At 45.1% G+C, this 15699-nt stretch overlaps 1 protein-coding gene across 3 annotated transcripts in view; it reads right to left on the reverse strand.

Annotated features, from left to right (window-relative positions):
- The window catches only part of CREB3L2 (cAMP responsive element binding protein 3 like 2), a 120244-nt gene that overhangs the window by 85745 nt on the left and 18800 nt on the right, over nt 1–15699 (reverse strand). The window lies entirely within an intron of this gene.

Raw genomic sequence — 15699 nt, forward strand, 5'->3', positions numbered from 1 at the left:
AGAGAAACGTTGAATTCTGCTAGTATAAGCATTTGGGTTTTTTCCTGTAGAATAATTAAATGAAATCAATGACAGAAGCTACTTGATTCTGAGGTTTTAGAGTACACCCATGAAATATTAGAATATTATTCATATCAAAATATTAAGAGAGGGGTGCCTGGGTGGCTCAGTCAGTTAAGCATCTGACTCTGGCTCAGGTCATGATCTCGCGGTTCACGAGTTCAAGCCCCGAGTCAGGCTCTGTGCTGATGGCTCAGAGCCTGGAGTCTGCTTCGGATTCTGTGTCTCCTTCTCTCTCTGCCCCTCCCCTGCTCACTCGCTCACTCACTGTCTCTCTCAAAAATAAATAAACATTAAAAAAAAATTTTTTTTAATATTAAGAGAGCCCACAAGTGATTAGGCCAATCTGACTGGTTCTTTCAGAATTATTTCCTCAGGCCACTTTACAAAGAATCATGCTCTCAGAGAGCACTGACTAAACTATCTTTAGAGAAGGAACATGGCCTGTGCCAGGAGCAAGGAGCCCAGAACGGGAAGCCCAGGGTCCCATCCGAAGGATGCACCTGCCTGCAGCGTTTTGGCCCAGGTCACAAGCTCTCTTCTGTGGTAAAGGGAAGGAACCAGAATGACCTCTCAAGTCTCACCCCACCTCACCCTGTCTGATTCTACATCTGAAGAGGAACAAAATAAAGTGCTGTTATCTATGCCAAAAGCAGCAACTGGGAGATAGGTCCACCAATCTAGCCGTCTAGCCCAGGGCAGGAATTCTGCACTTAGTTCCTTCGGGTCACTGTAACAAAATACTGCAGGCTGGCCGGCTTAGAAACAACAGAAATTTATTTCTCGCATTCCAGAGGCTGAGAAGTCCAAGATCAGGGAGCCAGCAGATTCAGTGCCTGGTGAGAGCCCCCTTCCTCAGAGACTGCAACTCCTCACCGTGTCCTTATGAGGCAGAAGGGGCTAGGGTTCTCTCTGGGGTCTCTTACAGGTGCTAAATCGTATTCACCTCCCAAAGGCCCCACCTCCAAACACCATTACATTGGGGGTTAGGATTCTCACATGCGAATTTTGGGCAGACGTAAACATTCAGTCCACTGCAAGCATGTATCAGAATCACCTGGTGGGTCGATTAAGACCCAGATGCCAGGGGCTCACCCCTGGAGTTTCTAATTCAGGAGGTCTGGGGTGGGGCCCAGAAATATGCATTTCTAACCAGTTGTCAGATGTTGTTGCTGTCCGTGGAGCAGATGTGGAGAACCACTGCTCTCCAGGGAAGGGACGTGACATTCCCTGATGGGATCGGGGACTTTGGGAGCTCAGGGGTGGGAAGGGTGCCAGCCAACCAAGGCAAAGAAGCCAAAGACACAGACCACAGAAAGGGATAGCCATGAAATTCTTCCAGAAAGTGAAAACATAGGGCTAACTGCATCTTCTTAAGTTATATCCTAATGCATATTACCTAAAACTTGGAAAGTACATGTTACTTTCATTGTAGATCTTGTTTAAATACTTTTTAAAAAACACAGAAAACCATGTCCTATTAAGCTTAGCTTGTAATGTAATGCTCTTCAGAAAATAGGTAAAAACAAAAGCAAATTTAGTCAACAAAGAACCGGAAATAATATTGACCTGTCAGCACAGAGCCTGACATGGGGCTCGAACTCCCGAACCGTGAGATCACGACCTGAGCTGAAGTCGGACACTTAACCAACAGAGCCACCCAGGTGCCCTGAGAATGTCTCACATCTAACTGCAGAAAGTGCAATGTGGAGATTTCACATGCCTCTAGAGTGAAAAATCATAAAAATTAGGAGATTGAAAAAAACCCCATTGGACACAAAAGGGAAGAACCTGTGTACTATGAGAGTCAATTAGAGTTTCCCTGCAAAAGGTTTTTATTAACAAGCTACAAGAACTGTGGTCCTGGATCAGTTTCCTGCTTCCAGATTCTACATGTGAGTAGCACTCTCCTTGAAGCAATGCCCCTCCCAACATACAGACTCTTAAGTGTCTGGGAACGGGGGCATGCAAAGAGGGTGCTATGGACTGAATACCTGAATCCCCCTAAAATTCATATGTTGAAGCCCCAACTCACAGTGGGATGGTATTCGGAGGTGGGGCCTTTGGGAAGCAAGTGGGTTAAGATGAGGTCGAGAGGGTGTAGTTCCCCTGATGGGATTAGTGCCCTGATAAGGAGACCAGAGAGCTGCTCACTGGTACTTGCTTGTAAGCAGGCTCTCTCTCCCTCTCCATCTCTCTTTCCCTCCCTCTCTTCCTCTCTCCTCTTTGATCTTTCTCTCTCTCTGCTTCTTTCTTTCCCTTTCTCCCCCGCCATCCCCCGCCCTTTCTGTCTTCTCCTCCCTTTCCCTCTCCCTCCCTCTCTCTCTCTCTCTCTGTCTGCCCTCCCCTCCTCCCAGCCCAAATGAGAGAAATGAGTTTCTGTTGTTCAAGCCATCCAATCTATGTCTTTTGTTATGGCAAATCAGATAAGTCAGAAGGGAATGAATGGAGGTCATCCCAGCAATTTGGGGCTCTGAACTCATAATCAAGGAAGCTTCATATACCTAGTGACAATTTATCTAACTTCAGGCCAAGGGCCAGGAAAAGAGTCTCTTCAATATAATAATGCCATCACACCCACAGCAAATCTCAGACAGAATAGACGCCAGACTTGGTTTGGGTCCCGGTTCTCCTCCCAGAGTGGCGGCACTTCCTGCCCCCGGCTTCTCCCTAATGCTATTCTCAAACAGGTGCTGTCCCACAGGTGTCCCACAGCACCAAGTCACCCCGCTATTCGCTTGAACCTGATGGGGCAGTTTGGCTCCGGCATTCGGATTCTCTCCCAGATCCCCAGTGCCATGGCTTCCAACCAGAGTTTGGCTTCTGATCACCATTCCCTGCCTGCCAGTTCCCAGCAACAGGAGACCTGCCTGAACTCCTTTCCAAAGGACCTTCATCCACTGACAGATCAGCCCCACGCTGGCCACCTGCACGAACTTACAGCCACAACCTACCTACAATTCCCTTCACTGCAGACCTCCACCCATTTGTGGCAACACCATGTAAACACCTAACAGCTACTGTGCTCTCTCTCTCTGCCTCTCAAAAATAAATAAATGTAAAAATAAATAAATAAATAAATAAAGTTAAATAATTCAACTATATTCAAATATAAACAAACCAACAAACACAAAAGTTAAATAATCTTACCAAAATCATACAGCCAGTCCGTATCTTAACCTGCGTGCTTGGCTTCAAAGTCATAGTCTTCCTATTATGCCCTAATGCCATTTTCACTCTATCCTGGTACACCCCGTCCCTTCCCTAGGTTCCAGGGCTCATACCTTCCTGGACTGGAGCCGGCCACTCTTACATCCATCCATCCCCTTAGCCTCATGCAGAGCCGCCCCGGCCTCCGGCAACAGGGTCCACAGCTAGGTCAGCACCCTGCCCCCATACACCTCCTTAACCCCATCGCCTGATCGCTGTCTCAACCTGTTAACTGAATCCAGTTTGGCAGCTCCCCCCTGCCACACCACCAATTTCCAGGCTGAAGCACAGAATCATTACAGTGCGTAAGAACGAGTCTTGTACGGGGAGGAGGAGGAGAGGAGGGAGAAAGGAGAGGAAGGGAAAAAAGAAAATGAGGAAGGAAAAAGAGAAAGGAAGGAGAAGAAAGAACTTAAGAAATAGAGGTGAAGAGAGAGAAGGAAGGAGGAAGAACGAAGACGTGGTGCCCAGTAGGACAACACGTGTCAAGTAAGGACGTGCGTGTGTGTGGCTGCTTCGTCAGGAGGGACAGAAACTCTGGAATTGTAGCACAAGCCCTGGGCTTCCGAGTTGGGCCAAAGCAAACTGTTCCTAGTATGAGAATTACAAATCGTAAAAGCCATGTTTGCCCTTTCATCAGACACTGGATAAGAAAAGAATCCAGCCATAAAAGGCATTTGGGGCACAACCAGGGCAATTTGAGCATGGGTATATTAGAAAAGAGCAGGGCACTGACTTTCAATTGTTTTTTGAGTCCCTATGAAGTTGTTCAGGAGTGTGTCTTTGTTCTTCAAAGACACCTGCTAAAGTACTTAGGATGAAATGTGCTAACAGCTCAACTAACTGTTAAAGGGTGAGCAACACAACACAACACACACAAAGACAGAAACACAAGCTAATATAGTAAAATGTTCACAACTGGTGAATTTAGTTGAAGGATGTAGGTCTCCCTTGTACTATTTTTACAACTTTTCTCAGGTCTGAAGTTTTTCAAAATAAAAAAGTGTAGGGAGGGGCACCTGGGTGGCTCAGTTGGTTAAGGTTAAGCATCCGGCTCGCGAGACGGAGCCCCAAAGCGGGCTCTGCACCGACAGCCCAGAGCCTGCTTGGGATTCTCTCCCTCGCTCTCTCTCTGCTCCTCCCCTGCTTGCTCTCTCTGTCTCTCTCTCAAGATAAATAAACTTAAAAAGTAAAATAAAAGGGGCGCTTGGGTGGCTCAGTTGGTTAAGGATCAGGCTTCGGCTCAGGTCACGATCTCACGGTTCGTGAGTTCGAGCCCCGCGTCGGGCTCTGTGCTGACAGCTCCGAGCCTGGAGCCTGCGTCGGACTCTGTGTCTCCCTCTCTCTCTCCCCCTCCTCTGCTTGCACTCTGTCTCTCTCTCTCAAAAATATATAAACATTAAGAAAAAAAAATTAGAAAAAAAATCGATAAATAAATAAATAAAGGGTAGGGGGAAAAATACAAATTAGCCCCAACCTAAGAAGCCGAACTTCCATAAGCCTCAGGACATTTCCATTTATCCGACAAGTTCCTCCCACTGATGCCGAAGGTACTACTGTATGGGGATTACGGGTACATCCAGCCCTGGATTCAGGCTACCCTTGCAGAGACACTACCACCGATGAGCAAAACAAGTTCCTAAACCTCTTCCAACCTCAGTTTCCTCCCCAGTAAAAGGGGGCCCGAAATCATACCCAACCCAAGGGGTTGATTATGAGAGGTAAAGGAGATAGTTCACAAAAGTTACTATTACGTTACGCATACGAGAAGGGACAAAGTGACGCTACCCCCACTTAAACTGCTGAAAAAGAATCCCGGAGGATAGGCCGACTATTTTATCTTAGAATTTTTTTTCTCTCTCCCTCCTATGCAAAACACAGAGAAGCAATTTCAGAAACAGGGCATGTGCCAAAACACACAGATATTGGAATGGGTCCATATGTCACATCTGTAATGGGAGAACAGGGTGACACCCCCCTACCGAACAAAGCTTCCTACAAACGCTGTTTTTAACTTTACGTTCAGGGTAAAGTACTTGCAGCGAAGAAACAGCAGTTGTGGGAAAGAAAACCGAGCCTCCTTCTGCAAACAGGGCAGTTCACGGAGCAGGGGCAGGGGGCTAGGTGGGAAACCCGAAGTCAAAACAGATCCCTTCTTTTGGCAGGAAACACTCAGGCCGCTCAGGCCAAGGACCTGGAGGGCTGGCTTCTCCCCTCCCCACAATAACGGCCCTGATGCCGAGTGCGGCCCAGACACAGCACATTCCTTGGGGCTGGAGAGTGGGCGTGGGGCCAGCAGCCGTTAAACACCACTTTTGTATCCTCCAGCAAGAATGTCTGGAACCAACAGCATGTGCCTTGTTCTAAGAACAGATTTCTCCTCTAGCTATTTCTCCAACTTACAGAAGAACTGTTATACAGAGCACATCCACCTATACACAGCACTTACTTTCAAACTGTGTGCCTCAGTGTGAAACACTTGGGAATAGCCATATTTTGTAAAAGCCTAGAATGTGACATGCTTCCAACATCACCAGTAGGAACGTAAACCCTCAATTCAGTTAGCAGGAATATTTGAAACACACACAGATTTCAAAGAAAACAATGAAGTCTACACAGAGCCTACAGTTGCCCGTGTATTTCCAGAATTTGAGCTCTATATTTAAAAAAAAAAAAAAAAAGAGTGGTAGAAAACTTAGAAGTTGTTACACAGGGTGAGGCCGCTCCCTCTGGGGCAATGCTGTGACACGTGAGTGCACGCAGAACTCAAGGCCTGACGCCTTGCAGTCAGGATACCCTGGGTCCCCTTTCCCGTTACAAACCATCGTATCCTAGGTTCTTCCGACCTTAATCACGGACTTCTCTGCACAGTCACAAAAAGCACTGGGCTGTTTATAATGCGTATTCTGGCTCTTCTCCCCTGTCCGAGATTATTAATTAAAAATTACGCAAACAGATTTAAAAGAGGGGGGAAAAAAGAGGGGGAAACACCAAAATTGTAACACTTGAATATTAGTTGAGAAATACAAAACATACGATGAATACTACACAGGCATTAAGAAGTGACAGGGGGGCACTGGGTGGCTCAGTCAGTTAAGCAACGGACTCTTGCTTTCGGCTTAGGTCACAATCTCGCAGTTCGTGAGTTTGAGCCCTGCATCGGGCTCTGTGCTGACAGTGAGGAGCCGGCTTGGGATTCTCTCTCTCTCTGCCCCTCCCCTGCTCGTGCTCTCTCACTCTCTCTCTCAAAATGAATAAATAAACTTAAAAAAAAAAAAAGAAGTGATAGACAACGAATAAAGGGAACAAACTGGTGGTTGCCAGAAGGGAGGTGGGTAGGCGGATAGGTAAAATAGGTGAAGGGAATTAAGAGGACAGTCACCATGATGAGCACTGAGTAACGTAAAGAATTGCCGAATCACTGTCTTGTACACCTGAAACTAATGTAACACTGCATGTTAATTAGACTGGAATGAAAAAAAAGTAATAGGTAAGTATTAACATAAGAGAAACGTCTATCACTGGATGTAAGAGTATGACATAAAAGTGAAATGAAAAATATTAATTATATATAATATATATTATTAAATATTATTAAAATATTAATTATATATATAATATATATAATATAATTATATATAAATATATATATATAAAAGAAATATTGACAGAAGAATGTCTGAATGCTAATGCAACAGAAATTTACACCAGTTTTAGGGAGATATAATCAGTTTCTGAGAGACGTCTTTTTTATTTTTCAGTTTCTGTAATGGGGTAATATCCTTTTTGTAATAAACAATAATAAGTTCTTCTTTATATACATATTTTTCTTCATTTTATTAATTTTTTGTTTTAATTATTTTTTAGATGTAATTTATTGTCAAACTGGTTTCCATACAACACCCAGGGCTCATCCCAACAAGTGCCCTCCTCCCTGCCCATCACCCACTTTCCCCTCTCCCCCAGCCCCCATCTACCCTTAGTTTGTTCTCAGTCCTTTTTTTTTATATTAAATATAACTTATTGTCCAATTGGTTTCCATACAACACCCAGTGCTCATCCCAACAGGTGCCCTCCTCCCTGCCCATCACCCACTTTTCCCTCTCCCTCACCCCCATTATAAATACATATATATACACACACATATATTTGTTTATTTATTTTTGAGAGAGAGAAAGAATGGGTGAGGGGAAGACAGAGAGAGAAAGGGAGAGAGAGAATCCCAAGCAGGCTCTATGTGGTCAGTGCAGAACCCAATGCAGGGCTTGATCTCACGAACTGGGAGATCATGACCTGAGCCGAAATCGAGAGTCAGACGCTTAACCGACTGAGCCACCCAGGCGCCACTAACAGTTACTCTTGATTTTAAAAAAAAGTAAAAGAATGAATCTATAATAAGGGCAGATTTCTGATTATGAATTCAGTATTTATCTAAGGGAATTAAACACCAAGGTATGATCTGTAACATTGAATACATTCAATAAATACATTGTATGTCAACCAACACAGGAAGTATTTCCACACTGGCAAATTCCCATATAGATACCCTGGCAACAAAGTTCTCCTGTTACCTTTGGTAGAGTCCCCAGTTGCCAACACAGGGATAGAGGCTTTTGGGCCCCTGCAAGAATTATCTATATATGAGAAAACGTGCGCTCGTGTGGGCATGTGTGTGCATACACACACACACCTTCCAGAAAATTGAAGAAATAGCCTCGTATGAAAGACTAACATGATTTGAAATTCCTCAGCTAATGATGGACTTAGTCAGAGACAGCCCTACTCCCATTTTTTGCCTTGTGTAGAAGACTTGGGTCCTCAGGGCTAGCGACACTGGGTGTTCTCTGAATTGCACAAGCTCACAGTGGGTGTGTGCTCAAAGTCGATAAGCTTTTACGAAATCAGCTTAGTACCACAGCAAGGAACACAAAACACAGTTTTCTAGACAGTGAGCCACAGGAGGTGCCCATTCTCTTTGGACACACTGGGGATGCACGTGGCCCCTGAAAGCCAGAAGAACACATTGCTAGGGCAAGTTAGTCTACTGTGTTTCTCGGACGGAGTAAGCAGCCAAAGGTAACAGGAGGTGCCGTATAGCCAGGAAAGCAGAAGCATGGGACCATCTGGCACCAGATACATTATTATGTCCAGAGACTCAGTATGTTAAATCTGGGACATCGTAAGGGACAGGTTACGTTTCCTAACGCCACGTAGGAAAGTGAGAAAGGCAAGAGGGGTCTCAGTCAGCCGGGGCTTCATAATTCAATCTCAAAACCCTCCCCTTAGAAACTCACTTTCATTGTCCAGGTGCCTGGGTGCCTCAGTCGGTTAGGCATCCAACTTGGGCTTAGGTCATGATCTCCTGGTCTGTGGGTTCCAGCCCCGTGTCGGGCTCTGTGCTGACAGCTCAGAGCCTGGAGCCTGCGGCACATTCTGTGTCTCCCTCTCTCTCTGCCCCTCCCCTGCTCATGCTCTGTCTCTCTCTGTCTCTTAATAATAAATAAATGTTTAAAAAATTAAAAAAATAAAGAAATTCACTTTCATTGTTTAATTTTCCATACAGAGCTTCTGATTAATGACTCTCCCATCCATATTCACAGTTACATTCTCCAGTAGTTAATTATGCAGGTTTTCACAAGATTACTAGTGATCTGAAAGCATTTTATGAGTTGCCAGTGTATGTTCTGAAGACCACTTCCAGACCAATGATTGCACATCACTGACTCTGCTGGGGCCAAGCAGGAATTGGTGGGGAATGAGAAATGATAGCAGAAGGAACTGATGTGAAGCAGAAATATCCATATTATAATATCATAAATAAAAGCAAAGAAATAATAGAAATAGAAATAATTGTTAAGAAAAGTAAAATGTCAAGCATCTGCTTCTTAAAAAAAGACAATCCCTTTGTGTAAAAGAAAAAAAAAAAAGCAAATAAAAAGACCTGTCCTATCTACTCCATTGGGTTCATCCACTGAACAAATATTTCTGTGTGCTCAGTACTGGGATACAATGGTGATAAGACACAAACAGATCCTTGCTCTACTGGAACTTACACTAATGGGTGAGAAGATGTCCATCAGTCAAAATAATGAACAGAGAATATAAAATGTTATAATGCCTCTGGAAAAAAGGCAGCCAGATCTCCAAGAGCAGCGAGAGTTGAGTCATAAGGCTCAAGCTCAATCTAACGGATAAGCAGCAGTTAGGTGGGCAAAGGGGAGAGGATAAGAGTACTCCAGACAGAGGGAAAAGTATGTGTAAAGGCCCTGTGGCAGAAAGAAATATATTTTAAAAACTTACAAAAGGGAATGGATTTTTAGGGCTGGAGCACAGATGGCCAGGGCAAAGCTATATAGACAACAAGCCACAGAGGGAGATCTGGACCTTATTAGGATTTCTTTTTTAATCATAACAGCAATATAAAGCCATTTATAAGTTTAAGGAATGACAGTGACCTAGTCAGATTTGTGTTTCAAAACATTTCTCCTAAATTTGGAGATCATGGGAAGAAGACAAAATAGATGTGGGGAGAGTGGTTAATAGGTTACTACAATAGTCCTGGTAACAGATGGGGGTAGCTTTGCCCTAATGAGGCAGCCAAGGAGACGGGAAGAAGGGACTGGAGTCAAGACACTTAGGAGGAAACGTCCGTAGGAGACTGAGTGACAGACTGAATATGAGGGTTTAGGGAGAGGATGTCAGGGGGCTCGTAGGTATCTGGCCTGCCCAAGTGGATGAGTGACTACACCCTTCACCAAGATAAGGCATAGGTTTTAGGTAGAGCCTAGGGGAGAGAAGGAGCACAGATTCAGTGTTGAAGAATGGCCCAATGGACAGACAAGCTAGCAACTGGATAATCAGGTCTTAGAGAGAGATCCAGGCTAACGACAGAAGTTATCATAATGTATCATAATGTAGATGGTAATTGAAACAACAGAAGTTGCTCAAGGAAAGGTTACAGAGGGAGAGGAGACGACATTCGGGCATCGCGCCCTGAGATTCTCAAACCCTTTTAGGAGATTGTCTGACTCAAAGGAGATAAGGCATATGAACGTATTTTATAAACCTTAAAGCATTAGAAAAAGTAGATACTATAAAAGCTGGAAGGGCTTGGAGACTAATATTTCTCTGTATTTTATAGGTGTGGAAACTGAAAGAGAAGTTACAGATCAGGCTCAACAACGCCATTAGTTGTGTAGACAGACTGGGAAGGAGTTTAATCCATATCAAAGCTTCAAAAAGTCCCGGAGAACAAACTGTCTGAGTTCTCTGTGAGCTCCAGAGGCTCTGGGAAAGGAGGCTGAGAGTGACTCATAATCGGCAGGGTATTTCTTTTCGGGAACCCACAAATGAGTCCCATACTTTGGCCTCTGCAACATGCTGGCTGCAGCTCCCAAGGGGCTGGCGGACACACTGTAACCTCACATCTGCAGGACTCATGCCCCAACTCCCTCCCTTAAAGGGTCTTTGTTGTTTGCTCCCCAGCCCCACAGGCAGGACAGAAGGGCCTTTGCTTCGGTACTCCTTAGAAGCAGCACGAAGTTTGGGGAGCAGGAAAGTGAGAAAGAGACTTCATTCTGCACATTTCTGGGAGGACCGGGACCCATGACTCAGTGGGAAGTAAAACACAGGCACCACACAGCACACTCTCCTTGAGGCACTGTTCCTCTCTGTTGCCTCAACGCCCAATTGTAAACTAGCAGGAAAGAGAGGGGCAATCAAGCCTTGCACAAAACAGCTTTTATTTTTCTCTTAGGAAAACGGTTCTGAGCCATATCCATTTGCTAGAATTAAAAGTGATTTCATCCCCAAAACAGTGACCTTAGAATCACTCTGTCCAGCTGCACAAATCAAATGCAATTCAGTTCAGGCCATTGAGAAAGACACAGAGTGGGAGGCTGGACCAGATGACCCTCAATGCTTCTCAGCTCCAAGATTCTGCTCCCACACTGAAGAACCAGATGTTCCTATAAAAGAAGTAGCATCTTTCAAAAACACCTATTTTTTTTTCCTCTGCTAATATGTGAATTAATGGCACTCAGAATTTCAATTAATCAAGTTTGGGTTCAACATGGATATTTTATCAGCCAGGAGTTTGCTCTCACCTATTTTCTCTCTGGGGCTTTCTTAGGGTCCCTTTCCTAAATATACAATGGCCATCAGGCACCAGGCCTGTGCTCACACCTGCTGACCCAACACTCTTTTCCACAGAACAGATGCAGTCTCTCTCCACCCATCTCAAACATCAGGCCTTAGGTGGCATCGGCCCCAAATTAATCATCTGGAGAAGTGTGGGAGGTTTTTCTTTTTTTTCTTCAACATTCTAATTTGAAAAATGTCAATCAGAGCAGAGTTGAAAGAATTCTGTAATGAACACTACATACATACCACCTAGATTCTACCATTAATGTTTTATTGTTCTTGCCTTACCACAAATCTATGCACCAATCTATTCATTCATCACCTCATTTAATTTGTGTTATAAATTGCAGACCTCAGTGTAAATACAAATCTGATCTGGGGACTATTTAAAAAACTCCTATGCCCTACCTTCAAATAAATCTGATTCTGTCTTGAGTGGGGCTCAGGCATCTATATTTTTAAAAAAATCTCCCCAGGTAATTCCAATATGTAGGTAATGGGATAGGCAAGAATGCGTCACTTCCCATGAGCCCTGACCAGTAGGAGTGGGACACGCCAGAGGGTGGAGACACAAGAATTCTACAAGCTATGCAGCTTGCAGTACTCAGCTTTCCTATATGCGCACACCAACACACACAACAAACACAAAGGGCAAAAGATGCAGAGGTGGGGGTTGGAAAGATTTGCCTTTATTCCCTTAGAACCAAGGTAGCAGTGGGTGGTGGTGGTGGTGGTGGTGGTGGGGTGTGCTGGGAGAATTTGGGTCTAAAGATACTCCCTGAGCTGGCTTACACCCTGGTGCATCACCCCTGCCCAGCTGCCTCCCTCCATCCTTGCCAGTTTCCTTCTCCTCCTTACACTGCCTCCTATCTACAGCAGAAGGCTATAGAGTTGCAGGGCTTCTCAAAATCTAGCAAAAAGAAGAAAATTAGCAATAAACTTTGCCTAGGTTTCTCAGTGCAGACAATCCAGAAGGAGAATGCCTGGGTGGTAGCAGCTATTGAAACGGCAACATCCCCTGTTCTGCTTGAAGACCCAGAACACACATATGCGGTAGTTATGCAACAATGCAACAATTTCAAGATAAAACTATGAAGACAGGGGCACCTGAGCGCCTCGGTCCGTTAAGCGACTGACTCTTGATTTTGGCTCAGGTCCCAATCTTGGGGTTCCTGAGTTTGAGCCCCCATCAGGCTGTGCACTGACAGTTCAGAGCCTTCTTGGGATTCTCTCCCTCTCTTGCTCTCTCAAAATCAATAAATAAACTTAAAAACAAACCTCTTGGGGACACATAATACTTACAGGAGTTCAGAAAAAGGAATGACAAATAGTGGTTATGAGAAGAATCTTGGTATAACCCACAAGGCGTCTAATCAAATAACTAGCAGCAATTTCAGAAAATCCTGGATATTAATTTCATGTTGAAGACAACAAACAGATAGACAGAAAATCAATCATATGCAGCAACACCAATAAACCTCGTTGTTTAAGAAATGTAGAAGCAGTATCCCGCAGTGCCTTTTAATTTGCACTTAATACTTTAGAATCAGGGAGCACTCTTAACATTTTCTAAATTGATTCCACATAAAAAAATATCATTTAATCCTCATACCAACCCCGTGAGATCAATGGGTATTATCATTCCACTTTACAAATGAAGCAAATGAGGCCAAGATAAATAAAATTAAGTCAGAGACTACTGAGCTCCACGAACCCAGAATGTAATTACCTGACTTCTAGTCACATTTTTGTAATCCGAAAACACTTTACAGAAAAACTGCAATCAAGGTCAGATAGAACAAGCTCTCTTAAAACAGACTGAGCAATGGAAAAGATGAGCTTGAAAAGCAGTCAAGACAAAGCAAATAAAATGTCCTGATGCCATTTCTGGTTCTCATTCCAGCAGCATTTCAGATGGGTGCAGAAACAGCACCCTTTTTACGAAACGCAGATAAACCAGAACCCCAGAGAGCCGTGCCTGGGTCTGGACAATCTCAGCATAGTTGATGTGGGTTGAAGCCTTTGTTGGATTTCTATGGACCCGGGGAGAGTCCATGATCTATCTCTGGATGGCCTATAAAGACATCTACTTTGAGAGCATCAATTTGCTAGATGGAATGCTGCTTGATTCACAAATCACATAATAAAGCCAATTAGATCTTAAAAACTAAAAGACACCTACTTTGCGTTTTTTGCTTTCATTTATTGGCAGGACATGGGGGAACAATTTTTAAAAAACGAGATTCACACAAAAATCTATATTCCTGGCTTCTTTTAAAGCCAGGTACCTTCCAACTCTGGGTCCAATTTCCTATGTGGCAACAGCCTGTTGGGGTTCAGTGACTGCTGCCTCCTGTGAATAGGTCCTGAGGTCTCCCAGATCTCTCCAGTTCCTCTTGCTCCCTAAGGCCCCCCTACTCCGACCAGCTTCACTCCCTGACAGCTTCACTGCCTACCCACCTGGCACCTGAGCTCAACTCAACATGAAGGCTGATGGTCCAGGAAGGAGCTAATGGTCAGCCCTGATGCTATATGAAGGTTAGTAAGTCAGGTCACATTGTTTTCGAATGGCAGGGAATAGGCAAAGTATATAGTAGGACATTGGTCAGGCCTTGACACTGGGGAGCAGGAAGCCGAATGACCCAATCCACTGCTATTCCCACTAAATGATGAGGAATGACAGGAGATGAGGCTGTTCGAGGAGGGCAGCAGAGGTGATAACACCTGAGGCAGGGGCTGGGTCCCCACGAGTCTGTGCTTCCCCAAATCGTGGCCCATTGCGATGCTGGGCGCAGAGTACTGCTCGAGAAAGATGTGTGGAAATGGAGACTTGGATGACAATTTCAGAGACACGTGCATTCATTTGACCAATTGCCTGTGAGGGCCTAGAAAGAGCAGAAAAATGAGGGGAAAGGTGCTGGTAGGAGGTTACTGAGAACTCAGAAGTCATGTGCCAAAACTGAAGAGTCACAAGTAGTAACTGATGCTACTCTGGGAAGAAGGAAAGTCAAAATAGTTGTGTCTTAAGTGCGACAACTGAGGAACTGGCAGCGTCTGCCTGGAATGCCCTATTGAGAAGGGCTAGGGTCAAGTGTGAGCTCAGAAGGGAGAAGAGGAGGGCCCAAAAGCAGATGTCTGCTGCAGGTGAGGAGGGGGCGAGGGCACCACAGGTGCTGTGCACCCATCATCTCTGATCCAGTCATCCCAGCTCTAGCATGCTTTCTTTATTATCGGGAAACTTCAGCTTTTAGTTTTACTCTCCTACTTCTACCCCAGGGTTAGTTAGGACAGGGCAAACTCTGCCAGGGTAGACTAGGCAAAGTGCCATGAGCTCAAGCCATCAGGACAAGATATCCCAAAGCATGGGTTGCAGCCCGTCCCACTGGACCTTAATTTCAGAACAGGATTGCTGCCCTGTAGGGCTGACCCCCAAGGGCTTCACGGGGGGCCAAGTCAGTTTCTTGGGCTCTATCTAGCTTGATCTGGCATCAGCGCTTGGTGCACTGTGGCAGGGTTGGGGTCCATCAGCCTGACAGGAAGGGCAGCAGGACACCTTGCCAGGGGTTCTCAAATGTTAATGCACATGGGAATCAGCTGAGGAGCTGATTATCATCCAGAAAGTCTGGAGTAGGAGCTGAGACTGTGATCAGGGACAAACTCCCCCACGGGGCTCATACTATCAGTCCATGGACACACTTGGAGTAGCGAAGCTCCAAGCCAGCAATTCTCAACCCTTATTTCGTTTTGGAATCACTAGGGAAGCTATTAAAATTTCCTGCTGCCCAAGCCTCATCCAAGAACCAACTGGATCAGAATCTCTTGGGCTGGGACCCACACATCAATATTTTTTAGGCAGTCAGGTAATTATCACACGTAGCCAAGATCCAAAACCATTGCTCTAGGCCATGGGATGGTCACAGCTGGAGCTTCACAGTTCCAAGGTGTTCATCCGGCCTGAAGCAACTAGGGGTTGGGATCAGCCACAGAGGTGATCAGAGGCCTAGTTAAGGTCTCGATCTGGTGGGCCACACCCCCAGGCCTGGACAAACACAACTGGGGAAAGGGTGGGAAGGTTTGCCGGTGCCCAGGGCTTCCCCCATGCATCACAGACACCTGTAAATAGCAAACCTAGATCCAGATTCCCAACCAGTGGACCAGGCTCCTAAAATACATAACTGGCTCATCAATGTTTGCTCCAGAACTGGTAGAGCTACAGGCTAGAAGTCCCCAGTATTTCAAGTGTGGGGGAGGGAGACAAGAAAGGCAAAACAGGGAAGAAGTTTTCCA

This window comes from Leopardus geoffroyi, chromosome A2, assembly GCF_018350155.1.
Source record: "Leopardus geoffroyi isolate Oge1 chromosome A2, O.geoffroyi_Oge1_pat1.0, whole genome shotgun sequence".
NCBI classification, from domain to species: domain Eukaryota; kingdom Metazoa; phylum Chordata; class Mammalia; order Carnivora; family Felidae; genus Leopardus; species Leopardus geoffroyi.